The sequence below is a fragment of the Rhinoderma darwinii genome, unplaced genomic scaffold (genome assembly GCF_050947455.1).
Source record: "Rhinoderma darwinii isolate aRhiDar2 unplaced genomic scaffold, aRhiDar2.hap1 Scaffold_125, whole genome shotgun sequence".
Classification (NCBI taxonomy): domain Eukaryota; kingdom Metazoa; phylum Chordata; class Amphibia; order Anura; family Rhinodermatidae; genus Rhinoderma; species Rhinoderma darwinii.
Window position 1 is genome coordinate 655,066 of NW_027461957.1, and position 20,657 is coordinate 675,722.

General features: G+C 45.4%; 1 long non-coding RNA gene across 1 annotated transcript in view; it reads left to right on the forward strand.

The window, feature by feature from the left end:
* The window catches only part of LOC142699071 (uncharacterized), a 246,420-nt gene extending 226,999 nt beyond the window's left edge, over window positions 1-19,421 (forward strand). Inside the window, exon 7 of the long non-coding RNA XR_012865968.1 lies at window positions 18,929-19,421. This is a non-coding gene — a long non-coding RNA (uncharacterized LOC142699071). The remainder of the gene's footprint in view (window positions 1-18,928) is intronic.
* The last annotated feature ends 1,236 nt before the right edge of the window (window positions 19,422-20,657 follow it).

Here is a 20,657-nt window from a genome sequence, read left to right on the forward strand (position 1 = left end):
ATAGTTCTTGCATAATTTGGAGGTGTGCTTTGGGTCATTGTCCTGTTGTAGGATGAAATTGGCTCCAATCAAGCGCTGTCCACAGGGTATGGCATGGCGTTGCAAAATGGAGTGATAGCCTTCCTTATTCAAAATCCCCACCATGCTTGACAGATGGCGTCAGACACTCTTCCAGCATCTTTTCAGTTGTTCTGCGTCTCACAAATGTTCTTCTGTGTGATCCAAACACCTCAAACTTCGATTCGTCTGTCCATAACACTTTTTTCCAATCTTCCTCTGTCCAATGTCTGTGTGCTTTTGCCCATATTAATCTTTTCCTTTTATTAGCCAGTCTCAGATATGGCTTTTTCTTTGCCACTCTGCCCTGAAGACCAGCATTCCGGAGTCGCCTCTTCACTGTAGACGTCGACACTGGCGTTTTGCAGGTACTATTTAATGAAGCTGCCAGTTGAGGACCTGTGAGGCATCTATTTCTCAAAGTAGAGACTCTAATGTACTTGTCTTGTTGCTCAGTTGTGCAACGGGGCCTCCCACTTGTCTTTCTACTCTGGTTAGAGCCTGTTTGTGCTGTCCTCTGAAGGGAGTAATACACACCGTTGTAGGAAATCTTCAGTTTCTTGGCAATTTCTCGCATGGAATAGCCTTCATTTCTAAGAACAAGAATAGACTGTCGAGTTTCACATGAAAGCTCTCTTTTTCTAGCCATTTGGAGAGTTTAATCGAACCCACAAATGTAATGCTCCAGATTCTCAACTAGCTCTAAGGAAGGTCAGTTTTATAGCTCCTCTAAACAGCAAAACTGTTTACAGCGGTGCTAACATAATTGCACAAGGGTTTTCAAGTGTTTTCTAATCATCCATTAGCCTTCTAACACAGTTAGCAAACACAATGTACCATTAGAACACTGGAGTGATGGTTGCTGGGAATGGGCCTCTATACACCTATGTAGATATTGCATTAAAAATCAGATGTTTGCTGCTAGAATAGTCATTTACCACATTAACAATGTATAGAGTGTATTTCTGATTAATTTAATGTTATCTTCATTGAAAAAAACTGTGCAAATAAGGAAATTTCTAAGTGACCCTAAACTTTTGAACGGTAGTGTATATATATTTTTTTAATTTAACTGTCCAATGGGAGGCCAGGGTTTGGTCAGATGAAGGGGGGGGGGGCAAAGTATGAGGTCCAGCACGGGCCTCTACCTTGCTATGCCCCATGGAGTGAAATCTATGTTAGCGAGGAGCTGGCGTAGACTTCCACTATAATTGACGCCAGTTTTCTGGGGTTAATCATAATAAATTTGTTGGCTCACAGCCCCTTTGCCTTTACCACGCCCCATTTCTTAAAAAGTGTGAAAACTGGCGTAGAAAGTCTCTTATGTCTCTGTGTCCTTTCCCACAAAGCAAAGTTTGAAGGAGAAAATTATTACTTCAAATAAAAATCATTATTTATAACCTTGTCAATGTCTTGACTATATTTTCTAGTCATTTTGCAACTCATTTGATAAATATAAGTGTGAGTTTTCATGGAAAACACAAAATTGTCTGGGTGACCCCAAACTTTTGAATGGTAGTGTACATACTGCACACACTACATCTACACAATGCACACATACTTACATACTTGCCATGATTAAGAACACAGATCGCGTTCGAAACGCGTAGGCTTGGGTATCTACCCTGACTACTTGCACCTTGGGACTGCGTCTCCCCTCCGATTTTAAGATCTTTCTTCAATAAACATGGGACTCTCATTTCCCTTTTAAATTACTATCAGCGCTGGATCATTTTTTCTCCTACATTGCTGTTCCTTACCGCGGGCCGTCGCGGGGATCCGAGTGACGCTGCTGGAGACGCAGACCGGTGAGCTGGAGGTTCTCTCCCTGTTTCTAATACATGCATACATACAAACATACTGCACACACCATCTACACACTGCATACATACCTATACATAATGCACACATGTTACATATTCACACACTGCACACATACATACATACATACATACATACTGCCCACACTGCATACATATATACTGCCCACACGCTACATATACACACACTGCACACATACATACTGCACACATACATACTGCACACACACTGCACATATATATACTGCACACATACATAAATACTGCCCACACACTACAGATACACACAATGCACATATACAGTGAAGGAAATAAGTATTTGATCCCTTGCTGATTTTGTAAGTTTGCCCACTGTCAAAAACATGAACAGTCTAGAATTTTTAGGCTAGGTTAATTTTACCAGTGAGAGATAGATTATATAAAAAAGAAAACAGAAAATCACATAGTCAAAATGATATATATTTATTTGCATTGTGCACAGAGAAATAAGTATTTGATCCCCTACCAACCATTAAGAGTTCCGCCTCCTCCAGACCAGTTACACGCTCCAAATCAACTTGGTGCCTGCATTAAAGACAGCTGTCTTAAATGGTCACCTGTATAAAAGACTCCTGTCCACAGACTCAATTAATCAGTCTGACTCTAACCTCTACAACATGGGCAAGGCCAAAGAGCTTTCTAAGGATGTCAGTGACAAGATCATAGACCTGCACAAGGCTGGAATGGGCTACAAAACCATAAGTAAGACGCTGGGTGAGAAGGAGACAACTGTTGGTGCAATAGTAAGAAAATGGAAGACATACAAAATGACTGTCAATCGACATCGATCTGGGGCTCCATGCAAAATCTCACCTCGTGGGGCATCCTTGATCCTGAGGAAGGTGAGAGCTCAGCCGAAAACTACACGGGGTGAACTTGTTAATGATCTCAAGGCAGCTAGGACCACAGTCACCAAGAAAACCATTGGTAACACATTACGCCGTAATGGATTAAAATCCTGCAGTGCCCGCAAGGTCCCCCTGCTCAAGAAGGCACATGTACAGGCCCGTCTGAAGTTTGCAAATGAACATCTGGATGATTCTGAGAGTGATTGAGAGAAGGTGCTGTGGTCAGATGAGACTAAAATTGAGCTCTTTTGCATTAACTCAACTCGCCATGTTTGGAGGAAGAGAAATGCTGCCTATGACCCAAAGAACACCGTCCCCACTGTCAAGCATGGAGGTGGAAACATTATGTTTTGGGGGTGTTTCTCTGCTAAGGCACAGGACTACTTCACCGCATCAATGGGAGAATGAATGAAGCCATGTAACGTCAAATCCTGAGTGACAACCTCCTTCCCTCCACCAGGACATTAAAAATGGCCCGTGGCTGGGTCTTCCAGCACGACAATGACCCAAAACATACAGACAAGGCAACAAAGGAGTGGCTCAAAAAGAAGCACATTAAGGTCAAGGAGTAGCCTAGCCAGTCTCCAGACCTTAATCCCATCGAAAACTTATGGAGGGAGCTGAAGATCCGAGTTGCCAAGCGACAGCCTCAAAATCTTAATGATTTACAGATGATCTGCAAAGAGGAGTGGGCCAAAATTCCATCTAACTTGTGCAAACCTCATCATCATCAACTACTAAAAATGTCTGACTGCTGTGCTTGCCAACAAGGGTTTTGCCACCAAGTATTAAGTCTTGTTTGCCAAAGGGATCAAATACTTATTTCTCTGTGCACAATGCAAATAAATATATATAATTTTGACAATGTGATTTTCTGTTTTTTTTTTTTTTATATAATCTATCTCTCACTGGTAAAATTATCCTAGCCTAAAAATTCTAGACTGTTCATGTCTGTGACAGTGGGCAAACTTACAAAATCAGCAAGGGATCAAATACTTATTTCCTTCACTGTACATACTGCACACACATACATACTGCACACATACATACATACATACATACATACATACATACTGCACACACATACATACTGCAAACACACACATACATACTCCACACATACATACATACATACATACATACATACTGCACACATACATTCTGCACACATACATCCATACATACATACATATTGCACATATACATACTGCACACACATACATACTGCACACACACATACATACTGCACACATACATACTGCCCACACTGCATACATATATACTACCCACACGCTACATATATACACACTGAACACATACATACTGCACACATACATACTGCACACACTACACATACTGCACGCATACATACATACATACATACATACATATTGCACATATACATACTGCACACACATACATACTGCACACACACACATACATACTGCACACATACATACCTATATACATACTGCACATATACATACTGCACACACATACATACTGCAGACATACATGCATACATATATACTGCCCACACGCTACATATACACATACTGCACACATACATACTGCACACACTGCACATACACATACTGGACACATACATATATCCATATTACACATACATACTGCACATACATACATACATACATACATACATACTGCACACATAGATACTGCACACATCCATACTGCACACAGACACACTGAATACATACATACATACATGCTGCACACATACATACTGAATACATACATACATACTGCACACATACAAACATACTGCCCACACACTGCATATACACACAATGCACATATACACACTGCAAACATACACACTGCACACATACATACTGCACACATACATACTGCACACATACATACTGCATACATACATACATACATACATACATACATACATACTGCACACATACATACATACATACATACTGCACACATACATACTGCACACACACATACTGCCCACACACTACATATACTCACACTGCACATATATATACTGCACACATACATAAATACTGCCCATGCACTACAGATACACACAATGCACATATACATACTGCACACATATACATACTGCACATATACATACATACATACATACTGCACACCATACACACATAGATACTGCACACATCCATACTGCACACATACACACTGAATAAATAAATACATACATACATACATACATACATGCTGCACACATACATACTGAATAAATACATACATACATACTGCACACATACAAACATACTGCCCACACACTGCATATACACACAATGCACATATACACACTGCACACATACACACTGCACACATACACACTGCACACATACATACTGCACACATACATACTGCATACATACATACATACATACATACATACATACATACATACATGCATACTGCCCACATACTACATATACACACATTGCACACATACATACTGCACACATACACTACACACACACTACATATATATACAAAATGCACACAAATATACACACGCACTCGCACAAATATTACATACACACACAAACTACATATACACACACATATAGAGCCATTACACACACACTACATACATACATACATACATACATACATACATACATACATACATACATACATACATTGAGTCACACTCCAGTCACCTCTTTGTCTTTAGACACATTGACACTTATCTCCTTCCTGTAGACTGCTTCTTCGGCAACTTCTGTCTCCTCTGACTTCTTCAGCACGGGGTGGTGTTCCAGTGCTGGGGGGAGGGGTGTACAGAGGGAGATTAGGAACTGAAGGGGCTATCAAGGGAGTACTGGGCTGTACAGGGTTTAGTAGACATTTTAGCAGCAGCAGCAGCTATGCAGGTCAGTGGTGCAGACACAGTGAAGGAGCCGGGTGCTGCTGACCTGTACAGCTGCTGGGCAGTGAATTAGATACAGAGCAAGCCACCGGGCAGGGGCTTCACATATCAGCAGTACAAGCTGAAGTAACGGCAGCCCAGCGTCCTGCTCTGCATAGATTCTCCTGTGTCACCTGTCAGGTCCCAGCCAAGCCGCACTCTCTCCGCTGTCGGATTTCCTCCTCTCCGTTGTCCTCTATGGCGGGTAGGAGGCCCCTGCTAGTACTACAGACCAGACGTGGTGCGCGGAGGCTGGGAAGGCTGCTAACAATGTTCTACATGAGAGGTCATCACGCAGCCACAACTGGCATATGTGCAGCTCCTTGCACAACAAAAAAATATAGAAATCACGGACGCATTCTTTTTATTCCGGACAGTTGCCAAAAGTCCTCTCATTTCACGGACTGTCCATGAATTTCACGGACTGTCCATATATGGACAGTGATGCCGTGATGACAGCAGCGACAGCACCCGGCGGCCGAGTGGGCCCCCCCAAGGGTAATGGGCCCTGGAACTTGCCCGGGTTCGCCGGGTGCTGACGACGGCCCTGACTATACCCACACATATATAAACACACACAGAGGCATAAATATATAAACACTAACATAGAGACATATGTACACATATACACACACATACTGGAACATATACACACACACACACACACACACACACACACACAGACACATACATACAACACACATAGCAGAGGTCGTAGCTAGGTTCTCCAGTACCCAGTTTGGCGCCCCCCCAACCTCTTTCCCGACATCTCCTTCCACCCTCGCCATGTTTGTTTTCTCTACCAATCAATGACGTGTCATTTATTTTCCAAATTTTTTTTATGTAACCCGAGCATAAAAACATTTGTACATTTTACAAGCAATATAGTTCTATACACAACACCAGAACCAAGCTCATTACATATGTACAGTTCCAGAACAAATCTCATTAGATATATACAGCACCAGAACCAAGCTCAGTACATGAATACAGGACCAGAACAAAGCTCAGTACAAATACATTTCAGTACAGAGATCATTTGCAAAGTCAGGTTAGCAGCTTCCAGTATGACCAGCATTATGGTAATCATATTCTGGGAGTTGCTTATACCCAAAAAAATAGTACCCTCCACCATCTGTAAAGATCATACAGTAATAATTAGGCTTCGTTCTCACCTGCATTGTGGTTCCGTTCATGGGTTCCGTCAGAGCTTTCCGTCAGGGGAACCTACGAACGGAAACCAAACGGAAACCATAGCATTCTGTTACCATTTCAATGGTAACGCTTCCGTTGCTAATGGTTTCTGTTTGTCTCCGTTTCACAAGGTTTTCGTTTTATTGGCGGTATCAATAGAGTAGTCGACTGTATCCACCTATGATCTATCACATCTAACTTAGATGTGATGTATTACAGGTGGATCCAGCATGTCAGACACACAGGACACACAGGACCCGCTGACACTGAACCCATCAGTCCCACAGACCTGACAAGTTCAGGATTCAGCGTAGGATACAGCTTCTCTGTATACAGGTAACAGAGCAGCTGTATCTCAAAAAGTAAAAAGATTTTTTAATAAAAACTAATTATAAAGTTGCACAAAACACACTGACTGACATTTAAAAAAAAAAAAGTTTCAAAAGGTGTTCATAACCTTTAACCCCTTCCCGACATTTGCCGTAAATGTACGTCATGGAAAGCATTGACTGCCCGCATCTTGCCGTACATATACGCCGAATGTTTGGGACCAGCTCAGAAGATGAGCCGGTGCCATCATCACCGGATCTCAGCTGTATCTAACAGCTGACATCCGGCTGGGCCGAAATTAGCTTCGATCCCCGCCATTAACCCCTTAAGTGCAGCGCTCAAATCGCTGCACTTAAGGTGTTTGCAGCTCATCGGAACCCCAGTAATGAAATTGCCGGGGTTACGGTGGCTGCAACGGCAACCGGAGGCCTAATACTGACCTCCCGGTCTGCCTAGCACCGAAGCCGGTCAAGGTCCGCCCGGCGGCGGAGCCTGATCGGCTTCCGTAGCTGCCGGCAAGATGGCGCCGGGTCAGGAGCTGATCCGGCGTCATCAGCGGTGGAAGTCAGCTGTACTGTACAGCTGACATCCACCTGTAACGGCAGGAACCGGAGCTAGCTCCGATCCCTGCCATTAACCCCTTCGATGCAGCAATCGAAAGCGATTGCTTCATCGTAGCGGTTACTAGCAGATCGCCAGCCCTGACAGGCAGTCAGGACTGGCGACTGCTGTTATGGCAACAGGAGACACAATGGTCTCCTGCTCTGCAATTACGGAAGCCGATTTAGGCCCCGCCGGGAGGCGAAGCCTAATCGGCTTGCTGTCAGTGAATGACTGACAGATCTAATACATTGCACTACATAGGTAGTGCAATGTATTAGAAAAAAAAAATCTGACCGTTGGACCTTCAAGTCCCCTAGTGGGACTTGAGAAAAAGTGTAAAAAAAGTATAAAAAAGTGTAAAAAAAAGTGCAAATAATAAAAGTTTGAAAACAATAAAAGTTTCAAGTAATCAAATAAAACACAATCCCCTTTTACTCTTATCAAGTCCTTTATTATTGAAAAATAATAATAAACCATATGTATTTGATATCGCCGCGACCGTAACGACCTGAGGTATCAAAATATTATATTATTTATTGCACGCGGTGAACAGCGTAAAAAAAAACCATAAAAAACGTTACCAGAGTTTCTGTTTTTTTGTCACTTTGCCCTACAAATGTTAGAATAAAAAGTGATCAAAAAGTCGCACGTATCCAAAAATGGTACCTATAAAAACTATAGCTCGTCCCGCAAAAAACAAGCCCTCATACACCTCCGTCGACAAAAAAATGAAAAAGTTATGGTTCTCACAACTTGGTGACAGAAAAAATACATTCTTTTTACAAAAGTAATTTTATTGTGCAAAAAGTTGTAAAACATAAAAAAGTCCTATAAAATAGGTATCGCCGGAATCGTACTGACCCGCAGAATAAAGTTAACATGTAATTTATAACGCATGGTGAACGCTGTATTTAAAAAAAAAGACAAAAGCTGTGCCAGAATTGCGTTTTTTTGTTTACCTGGCCTTCCAAAAAATAGGATAAAAGGTGATCAAAAAGTTGCATGTACCCCAAAATGGTACCAATAATAACTACAGCTCGTCCCGCAACAAACCAGCCCTCATACCGCTACGTCTATGAAAAATAAAATTAGTTATGGCTCCAATAAGTCAGGAAATAAAAAAATATGCAGTTGTGCCCGAGGGGAACATTTCTTCTGTTTGAAGAGGCGATTTATCAAGGACCTAAAATTAGGGAACCAGGAAAGGGAGGGCCCAAACATATCCGCTGGAAGCGACGGTGCCCGTATTATACCAGGACAACACTTCCTAGCAAAATTCCCCAAACTACAAAGGCGCGGAGTGTGGATCAAAAGGGGGATAATAAAGGACGCCATATATCAGTGCGACACCAGCCTGTGCAGAAATGATTGTGTCACAGCGTAACACACATCTATGGATCATTTTATTGTTTTTTTTTACCCCATTATTATACCACCTGACTATGCCCCTTATATTCTCCGCCCGGCTTACATATGCCCTACATTATAAACGGAAACACCAGTAAGACTCCAAACAAAACTACTACCAAGCAAAATCCACGCTCCAAAAGCCAAATGGCGTTTCCTCCCATCTGAACCCTACAGCGTCCCCAAACAGCAGTTTCCTTCCACATATATGGCACCGTCATACCCGGGAGAACCCTTTTAGCAATTTTTGGGGTGTGTGTCTCCAGTGGCATAAGCTGGGCACGACATATTTGCCACTGAATGGCATATCTAGGGAAAAATATAAATTTTTAATTTGCACCATCCACAGCGCATTCATTTATGGAAAAGACCTGTGGGGTGAAAATGCTCACTACACCCCTTAATAAATGCATTGAGGGGTGCAGTTTCCATAATGGGGTCACTTCCCAGAGGTTTATTTTTATTATTTCACATCTGAGCCTCTGCAGTTGTGAACCAATACTTTGTAAATCGCCAAATTAGGCCTCAATTTTACATGGTACGCTTTCACTCCTGAGCCTGGTCGACTGTCCAGGCAAGAGATTAGGGCCACATGTAGGGTGTTTCTAAAACCAGGAAACCCAGCATAATAATTAGAGAGCTGTCTTGTTATGGTGGCACAAGCAGGGCACCACATATTGTCCACATATCTGTGGAAAAAATCCCATTTTCACTCTGCAACATCGAGTTCACACTAATTTCTACAAAACACCTGCAGGGTTAACATGCTCACTACACCCCTAGGTAAATGCATTGAGGGGTGTAGTTTCCAAAATTGGGTCGCATCTGGGTGGTTTCCACTGTTTTGGGCCCACAGGCGCCCAGAAACCAATCCAGCAACATCTGCACTCCAAATGGCGGTCCTTCCCTTCTGAGCCCTGCCGTGTGCCCAAACAGCAGTTTATGACCACATATGGGGTATTGCCGTACTTGGGCGAAATTGCTTTACAAATGTTGGGTTCTTTTTTTCCTTTATTTGTTGGGAAAATGAAACATTTTGCGCTAAAGCTATGGCTTAGTGAAGAAAAAGGATTGTTTTTATTTTCACTGCCCAATTCTAATAAATTCTATGAAACATCTGTGCTGTCAAAATGCTTACTACACCCCTAGATTAATTCCTCAAGAGGTGTAGTTTCCTTAATGAAGTCAATTTTTGGGCGTCTTCATTGTTTTGTCCCCTCAGGGGCTTTACAAATGTGACATTGCCTCTGCAAACCATTCCTGCTAAATGTCATCTCCAAAATCCAAATAGCGCTCTTTCCCTTCTAAGCCCTGCCGTGTGTCCAGACAGCCGCTTATTACCACATGTGGGGTATTGTTTTACTCGGGAGAAATTGCTTTGCAAATTTTGTGGTTCTTTTTCTCCTTCAGTCCTTGTGGAAATGAGAAAAAATTAGCTAAACCTACATTTTCTTTGAAAAAATGTAGATTTTTATTTTCAGGGCATAGTTCCAATAATTTCTGCAAAAAACTGTGGTTTCAAAATACTCATTATACCGCTAGATAATTTCCTCAATGGGTGTAGTCTCCAAAATGGGGTCACTTGTGGGGGGTTTCCACTGTTTTGTCCCCTCAGGGCTTTGTAATTGTGACATGGCCTCCGCAAACTATTCCTGCTAAATGTGATCTCCAAAAGCCAAATAGCGCTCTTTCCCTTCTAAGCCCTGCCGTGTGTCCAAACAGCCGGTTATTACCACATGTGGGGTATTGTTTTACTTGGGAGAAATTGCCTTACAAAATTTGCGGTGCTTTTTCTCCTTCAGTCCTTGTGGAAATGAGAAAAAATTAGCTAAACCTACATTTTCAGGGCCTAATTCCAATAATTTCTGCAAAAAACCTGTGGGGTCAAAATGCTCACTATACCCCTAGATAATTTCCTCAATGGGGGTAGTTTCCAAAATGGGGTTACTTGTGGGGGGTTTCCACTCTTTTGTCCCCTCAGGGGCTTTGTAAATGTGACATGGCCTCCGCAAACCATGACTAGCCTAAGTGGAGTCATGTGCTGATTAACCATTTTACCTTTATTCCACTTCTTTCGCCCCCTTCCCAATAAAGACACGTGACAACCGAGGTTGGATGTGAAATGGCCACAGCAGCCATTTATTTATTTAACATAAATTAAATGCAATTTAATCCGAAACATTCGGATAACTCTTTTAGGAATTAGACCAGAGAATTCCTACTATAATTCACATGACCCAACGTGGGTCAATTAACACTAAACAGATCAGGGGAAGTCCTTGAAGCCATTTTTTCCGATTTCCTTTAAATTAGCCATCTGCAAACCACCACCAACTATTTACCTCCAGGACGTAAACCAGCTCGGAAGCACCGCTCACCCCTGCAGATAGCTCCAACCACCAGAAGACCACTTCAAAGGGATAACACCCTATGAAGTCTTCAAATGATCTACCATTTTGGGGGACGCATACCCCCGATGCGACCCCCCCACCATTTTGTACTGACCAACCTCAAGGACTCCCCCCGCCAGCTGCCATGACACCCGGACCTGCTTAAAAGAAATAAAACAAACACAAGTTACATAAGCATACTTCAAAACACGAAAACAGATAAACCCACACCCTGATCTCATAACCGGACCTAATTCAGGGCGGGTGGGTGGGAATTAATTTTTCTTGTTTCTCCTCCCGCTGCTTCCGGCTCAATGCCGAAAACAGCGGGAGGAACAGTTACCACACCCCGGCTCCTGCCCACTCCCCCTCCTACTTCACCCACCTGTCTTCCTATTGGTTGAACCCTCCCTCCTACGGCAGTCATGGAGGCTTCCCGTTAAGCCCTCCGTGTTGCCGTCCAGCCTCTGCTTGACTAGCCTAAGTAGAGTCATGTGCTGATTAACCATTTTACCTTTATTCCCCTTCTTTCGCCCCCTTCCCAATAAAGACACGTGACAACCGAGGTTGGATGTGAAATGGCTACAGCAGCCGTTTATTTATTTAACATAAATTAAATGCAATTTAATCCGAAACATTCGGATAACTCTTTTAGGAATTCGACCAGAGAATTCCTACTATAATTCACATGACCCAACGTGGGTCAATTAACACTAAACAGAGCAGGGGAAGTCCTTGAAGCCATTTTTTCCGATTTCCTTTAAATTAGCCATCTGCAAACCACCACCAACTATTTACCTCCAGCCGTAAACCAGCTCGGAAGCACCACTCACCCCTGCAGATGGCTCCAACCACCAGAAGGACCACTTCAAAGAGATAACACCCTATGAAGTCTTCAAATGATGTACCATCAAGGACTCCCCCCACCACAGCGAAACAGGCCTTGACCACCTCAAGCCTGTGAGTCCCTCCAAACCACCACCGCCCTCTCAATTCCTTCTGCTAAAGCCAGGCTCCACATATCAATTCCAACCTCGGTCAAATGTACCCCATCACTTCTCCAATAATTACCGACCCCTGACTCCAAATCCTTGTGACGAACACAAATGCCCCCATGCTTAGCAACAAAACGTGACACCGCCCGGTTTACCTTAATGCAGGCTTTGTTAACCCTTTCGACCGATCTTGCCAAACACCAAAACTTCCTCGGAACGATGTCCGACCAAACAATCACCAGTTGAGGATAAGATACCCATAAACTCAATAGATCGTGTTTAATATCCCGCACTAACTCGCGAAACGGGCGCACCCCCAGATCATTCCCCCCCACATGTAACACCAGAACCTCCGGAACCCTGTCTAACTGAGAGTATGTCGGAAACTCAGCAAGTACCCGGCTCCACAACATACCTCGGAAGCCCAGCCAGTGTACAACCGCATCGTGCCGCGGAATGCGAAGCTGGCGGCCATCTGGGCGAACGTGCACCCGCAATGCCCCCCAGTGCACAAAAGAATGTCCTAAAATCCACACTAAGCAAGGTTGATGATCTGAAAAGCTAAACAAAACCGCACATGTCAAACAATCAAAACACCTGACCGACTCACAACAAATGAGGGCGCACATAAGTCCGAAACCTATTGGACTCCCACCGGCCTATGCGCCGCACATCCTCGTCATCCAGCCCCCACCGCCCCGCTTCAGTAGCAGCGCCAATCCTGAACGAGTGAGACGAGTAATACCCCTGGCCTACGCCAACCGCAGTCAAGCATTTTTTAAACACTGCACCAAATTGATACCTGGACAAAAACGAGCCATTATTATGACGGAGCAATGGCGCCTCAGGCCCCCCAACCAGTGGCTTAAAAACCGCCATAAAAGCGACTGGACACATTGCCGACCCTGGGAGGGCAAACAACACTATCCGCTTACCCCGACCTGCTTGATCAGTCTTGGACCGCTGCAAAAACAACTCAAATCTATCCTCATATAGACCCACATCAGCCTGCCGCAATCCCCCAGCTCTAGCCGCACTAGGAGAAACCAACTCCCCAATTCTGAGTGCTCCGAAAAACGCGAGGGAAAAAGCCAACCGGAACAAAACTACCTCATCAGGTGAATTACAAACAGCCCCCAGCGATGCACCCAACGACCCAAGCAGGGAAAAAGAAACGGGTCGCCTCTGATCTGCTACCGCCCTACCCCAACGCAGACCTTTTAAAGCTTACCGCACTAAAAAATGTTTGGTCACATCCTGGAAACCCCGTAATTTGAATCCAAACGCCAAACCAGCAACAAAACGATTCACTTTTTCCGGGGAAAACCCCGCCTCCCTAGCATCCCCCAACCAGTACAATAACACCACCAACCTGTCTTGCGCCGTGCTGACGTTACCCAACACTCTTACCCACTCCTCCCACTGCTGCCAACACGCCGAATAAGCGCTCAACGTCGCGCTAGCCAATAACCTTTCAATCAACCGTTCCACGGGACCGAAATCAGACCCCCGAGATGTTCCGGGCAAGCCAAACCGACCAGCTCCGCTCCCGGTGCCATTTGCCGAAAACTATCCCACTGCGAGCGAGAAAGAGCATCAGCAATACCATTGTCCTCCTGCATACGCGCCAAAACCACCAGACCCTGCCGCGTCAGTAAACAGTTCCAACTCTCCCATTTCCTGTACCTGCGACATCCACAATGATCTACCATTATACTGCCCAAGGAACTCATCCCAGACCCGCAGGTCCGCCCTGTGATCCCCACCAATCCTCACAAAATAATGGGGCGCCCGAATCCCCGCCGTCGCTGACGCCAACCTCCTGCTAAAAACTCTACCCATTGGCATAATTCGATAGGCAAAGTTCAACTTTCCAAGCAGCGACTGAAGATCGCGCAACGTGATCTTCTTCAATTGACAAGCCCGCCTGACCTCCTGTCGCAATGGCAATAATTTATCCTCAGGCAGCCTGCACTCCATTGCCACCAAATCAATTTGGATCCCCAAAAAACAGATGGTAGATACTGGGCCCTCTGTCTTTCCAGGCGCCAAAGGGAATCCGAAATCCGTCGCAACCTTCTGCAAGGAATACAATAAATTCCCGCAAACCGGGGACCCGCTAGGGCCTACGCACAAAAAATCATCAAGATAATGTATTAAGGAATCGACCCCGGCCACACCCTTCGTCACCCACTCCACGAAGCTACTAAACGCCTCGAAGTATGGGCAAGAAATGGAGCACCCCATTGGAAGACACCTATCAACATAAAACCCCCCGTTCCAGAAGCAACCCAACAGCCGTTGGCTATCTGGATGTACCGGCAGCAAGCGAAAGGCCGACTCAATGTCAGTTTTTGCCAACAACGCACCGGGCCCCGCCTCCCGCACTAACGCCACCGCTTTGTCAAACTAAGTGTAAATAACCGAACATAACTCGTGATCTATCCCATCGTTCACCGACGCTCCCCTGGGAAACGACAAATGAAGTAACAACCGGAATTTGTGAGGCTCCCGCTTTGGCACAACTCCCAAGGGTGATACCACTAGATTCTCAATCGGCGGCTCATCAAAAGGACCGGACATCCGACCCAAAGACACCTCTTTCAAAAGCTTTTCTGAAACGACCGCCGAGTGCAGATAAGCTGACTTAAGGTTGCGACGTGTCACCGGAACCTCATATGGAGGAGGGGGATAACAAAACCAAACAAAAACCCCTCGTAAATTAACGTGGCCGCAACCCTATCCGGATATTCACTTAGATACGGGGCATCCTTTCCACCCTCACTGGTGACCACCCCTTGACCAACTGAAGCGGACTGAGGGCCTGACCGCCTACCCTTCCGCATACATTTTGAGGCCCCGTGTGAGGAGCCATTGCACTCCGAACAGACATGCTTAAATTTACAGGTGGCCCGAACTTACACTGGCCATCGTTGAATTGCCAGCAGAACCCCAGTTTTGACCCGGAACCTTGCCCGGATTGACTAGACTGGCCCCCTTGGCCAACACTCCCGGGAAAGGACTGCTTAGCCTGCGCCGTAACCCGCAACCACAACGCAATATCCTTTTGATCCCACCGGATCGCCGTCCGGACCGCCTTCCGCTGGCGAAATTGCTCATCATACCGCAACCACGCCTGGCCCCTGTACGCCCGATAGGCCTCCCCGATGGCATCAAAGTAACAAAACAACGCCGAGCAATTTTCCGGCGCCTTTTCCCCGATCACGCTTGCCAAAATAGCGAAAGCTTGCGACCAGTTGGCGAACGTCTGCGGGATAAGCCTATACCGCCGGCGTTCTTCTTCCTCTTTCTTACTCTCGTCCCGCTTGCCCTTATCCAAATTGAACTTTGCAAGCGGCAGAAGAGAAAATATCTCCACGTATTCATCCTTCCAAATCCGTTTGCGTACCTCTTGCTTCAGGTGAGCCCCTAACGGGCCCTCGAAACAGACGTAAACCTCGCCCCGAGCGCGATCATCAAGCCGAATCCTATCCCCATCCTTCAGCGCCTCGGTTTGGACCGACACTGCTACCGCTTCCTTTGCCACCCCCGGGACCTCCCCGACCATGGACCGCGACTGTACCTCACGAGGCCCTTCACATACCAACACAGGAGACCCCGCCGGCGCTACCGGCGCCGCTGTCCTATTTAAGCGCCCGACTAGCTCGCGCAAACAACCCACTAAATCTGTTAAACCATCGCGCCCGGCAACGCCACTACCGACAGCCGCTACCCCGCTCGCTGACCCACCCCTACCCCCGACATGAAAATTGCTGGATACGGTAACGTAGGAGTTACACACTCACCAGGCTGCCCAGGCGCTGTATTCCCGCCAGCCGGAAAATCCTGACCGCGATGCGACTCATCCAGCTCTCAATCTTCCAAATCCTCTCGCCGCCGACTGGTACTCGCACCGACATCTACGACACGGGGATCCCGGCACGCTGACCGATGGGCCGGCAACCTGCCGCCCGACCGCAGGGACCCAGACTTCCGACCGGACCTGTTGCCTCGTCGTCTTCGCTGATCTTGGCGTCCTCACCGATGCTCCAGAACATCACCATGCGGGGCGGCCGTCTACTGCCCTCCGAACACAGCAGCTGAAGGCGGGGGTGTGACATGGAGCCCGGCCTGCGACTCCTTGGTAACCGCCGAGCCCCGTCGCGGCTGGGGATTCCTGCCAGGACGCAGGCCCTGGGAGGAAGCGCCCGTCCCAGCAGCCTGGCCTGCAGCGTCCCTTGAAGGGCTCCCCCTGCGACGCCGGGCCCGCGGGGCCATGTCTGGACTAAGGCGCTCTGGTGGGCGAGTTCTACGGGAGCGGCGGGGTGACCTAGCCTGAGCAGCCGCCGCACCCCCCGAAGCCCTCTGCTTTATTACAGCAGGGGCAGACATCAACAGCTCTCCCCCCACCGCTGTATCCCCATCGTCTAAGAGGGGAGCGGGGGAGGGGAGCGCATCAGCGCGGGCTGCCGACCCATGCGCTGATGAGCAATGACGTCCGCCGGTGCTGATCTCGCGCCTCCCATTAAATAACGCTATATTGTAATAGTTCAGACTTTTACGCATGCAGCAATACCAATTTTGTTTACTTTTTTTATTTTTTACATTACTTTAGGGGGAAAATGGGAAAAGGTTTTTTTAACTATTTGTTTTTAATTTTTTTCACTACTAAAAACTTTTTTGCACTTTTTTTACACACTTTATTAGCCTCCCTAGGGGATTTGAACCAGCGATCAATTGGATGGCTGGTAAATCCCCAATTGTTATGGATTGGTTGAAGTTGGTTAAGACAATTAAAGAATATGAGAAAATAAGAGCAGACAAGAAAAATTGTATAAAAAAGTGGGAGGAAATATTGGGGATATGGAATTGATTGGTGTTCTATAGGAAGGTATAATTATTATTTTATCATAAGAAGGTTATAATTTTATGGTACTTAATGATCTTTGGGGTGGGAGGGGGATGGGATTGGGGAGATATATGTTGCCTGATGTAAATTGTGCAGATAAATTGTTGAGCATTATGATATTTATAATCACTGGATATTGAAATGTTGTAATGTTTTTATTACTGAAATTCAATAAAGATATGTGAAAAAAAACAAAAAACATTTGATGTGTGTTAGAATGTAAGGTAAGTGTGAGGTCATCAGTGATGTCATAATTCACCTTCTCTATAAAAGCTGCAGATCAGTCACATTCCGTTGAGCCGCTATAGACCAATAGTTTCTTGCTTTTTGGTACGTCGCTCTCACTTGACTTTTTCTTGAGTCCTGTGACTTCTAGAAATCTTGCTTTATCCAGAAGCTTCAGATCCACGATTCAGAGGTAAGAGGAGAACATGTAGAATGTTTCCTGTGAAGTATTGCAGCGAGTTCCATGTGCTGCCACTGTAAGAATGTTTCTCTTTCACCCTCTTACTGGGTTAGATTCTAAGGTCAGGCGCAATAAATGAAATACAAGATTGAGTGTATGAAAATGTATATTGTATAAAGAGTGAAATGACTGTTAGTTATTCTGAGACTTCTATGGAGATTTGTACATAGCGACAGCCATAAACAATGACCTTTACAGAGACACTTTTTCCTTATCATCAATAATTACATGACAGGTTATAGTTACCATCCATGGTCTCCCCACACTCCAGGAAGTCTCCTTTCCAGTATGTCCCTCCTCAAGTGGCCTCCCAAGTGGCTGCCCTCATGTCATGCTTGGGTCTTTTATGCCCCCTTGTCTGCCCCTCTTAGAGACAAATAGTGTGACCTTCCTGATAAAAAGAACTCCCCCCTCATGTAACATGCGGATATAGAATACTGGTGCCACTTATCAACCACCTTTAGCATTTATGACATCCTGAGTTTGTCCATGGGTAAGACTGGGTTCACACTACTGGTTAGCACCTGTAAGAGATACCTGTGAACCTCGGGGTCATTTATTGTGAGAATCAGGGTAAACAATAGGAATCTTGCAAACTGATGAGACACATTTCATTAAGAAACGCAACTATACCCATGATCCTCCATCTTTGATTTACCCAAATAAAATACCCTATATAATATTACATATAACCTTATATGTGGCTTTCATTTTCTGAAACCTTTAAATTCTTACACCACCAGAGGGCGCAGTGTAGAGGAGTGCCGCTGTCTCCTCTGGCTGCACTGTCCTGTCTCTGCCTTGGGAGGGCGCTCTTCATGCAGTTATCACATGTTTATTGGGGAGGGGGCTGATAATTGAGGACAGAGAAGTCTAGAATCTATTTTCTTTTTGGAAGATGATTTAGAAACAAGTAACCACACAATGATTTCTCGCCTCAGCAGATTTGTGGATATGAAGATCATGAATAGAAAACATCAGACATTCTGTGTGGACACAAATCAAGAGCTCAGAAATGCTTTGGACACCTGGGATTTGGTGGAAGAAGACGTCTTAGGAGCCTGTGTCCCTTATTTCATCCAGGAGAAGGTGGCTGAAGATCTCTTCACATATACGGATGTTTTTCAGAAAGCCATTCTGAGTAGCCTGTTACCATCTCAATACAACGCCGCCATGTGCCGCTTCTTCATCAGAGTCATTCAGTACAGAAGAGACGCGGCACACTACCTGAAGGAATATATAATCAATGTGCTATGTGAGCACTTGAAGGTGGAGTACATGAAGGGACAATACTATTCCTACGCCATGACTAAGAAGGTTATTGTCTGGCTGAGCATCCTCCATCTTGAAGCGGTGGTCGGGGAACTGAGATACAACATCGTTTATGAGGATTTCAATGCTGCCATTGTCGACACTTTGACAGAAGTGACATCTCTGTGTGCTACAGTCATCATGCCACACATCTTGGACATGCTGCCAGTGCTGGGCCAAGTGGTCAAAAATGCTCCTGACCAACTATCTAAGGAGACGTTGTGCTATGCTATAAGACGTTTATGCGGCAGCATCCAAGAATATATTGTGAAGGGTGGCAGCTGCAAAGTGCAACTTATGAAGGCCATAAGCAACATGAAGGCCAACATTTCCACCTGGTTGCCTGATGTCCATGCTGAGCTTCAAGACTCCACCAAAGTTGCCCTGGAATTCTTTACTGTACCCGAATCATCGGAAAACCAGCCGACCGAGCCAGGCAATGACGAGTTACAGACCCTTCCTCACGCCGAGCTCCTAGAAAAGTACAGGGAGCAATTTGCTGCGGAGAATAAGGAACTGGAAGATACAGAGAAGCAGCGTATTGGGATGAACATGCTTGTGACATCTCTGGTATCTGGCAGGAAAATAACAAAAGATTTCCTTCAGTTTCTGCTCAATGCCCTGAAGAATGCGGACCCAAAGGCCAAAATGACAGCAGCTATGTTCTTCAATGAGGCTTTGAAGCATCCAAGACTTATAAAGCAGAAATACCAAGAGTGCGCAATCCAACATCTGCTGAAGATCATAGAAGAGGACGATAACATCTTGTGCAGCATCGCCATGGAGGCACTGGGGAATGCCACCACCGGAGCTACAAGACTGGTGGAGAGCTACAAGAATAAGATCATTGCCCACATGGAGTTTAGACTATCAAAAACCAGCAGCATCAAGATCATCATGGCGGCACTGAGGGCGCTGTCCTCCATTATCAGATGCCTGAAGCTTTCTGTCCTCAGTAGACAATTCATTAAAATATCCCGGGAGCATATGGACTATCCGGATGGAGAAGTCCAGATTGCGGCCATAAACCTGTTAAGGGATCTGACAGAGAGCTGCCGCCTTCTGCTATTTGGATATTTTACAGACAACGTCAGGAGCTGTATACCAACTTTACTCCTGAAATTACATAGTGACAACCAGGAGATAGTAGCAGCCAGTACTTCATCTCTGCAGAGCTGCCTCTACTACATCAAAGGAGCCAACATTCGGGGATTTTTCCGGACGGAAATCTCTCCAAACATCAATGACCTGAAATCCATCTACAGCTGTCTGGCTCATAACCACCCAAAATTGATGAAGACCATGCTCCTCCAGATCCCAAGCTATCTGGTCAACTCAGAGGACAAGGAGGCTGTAGTCAGA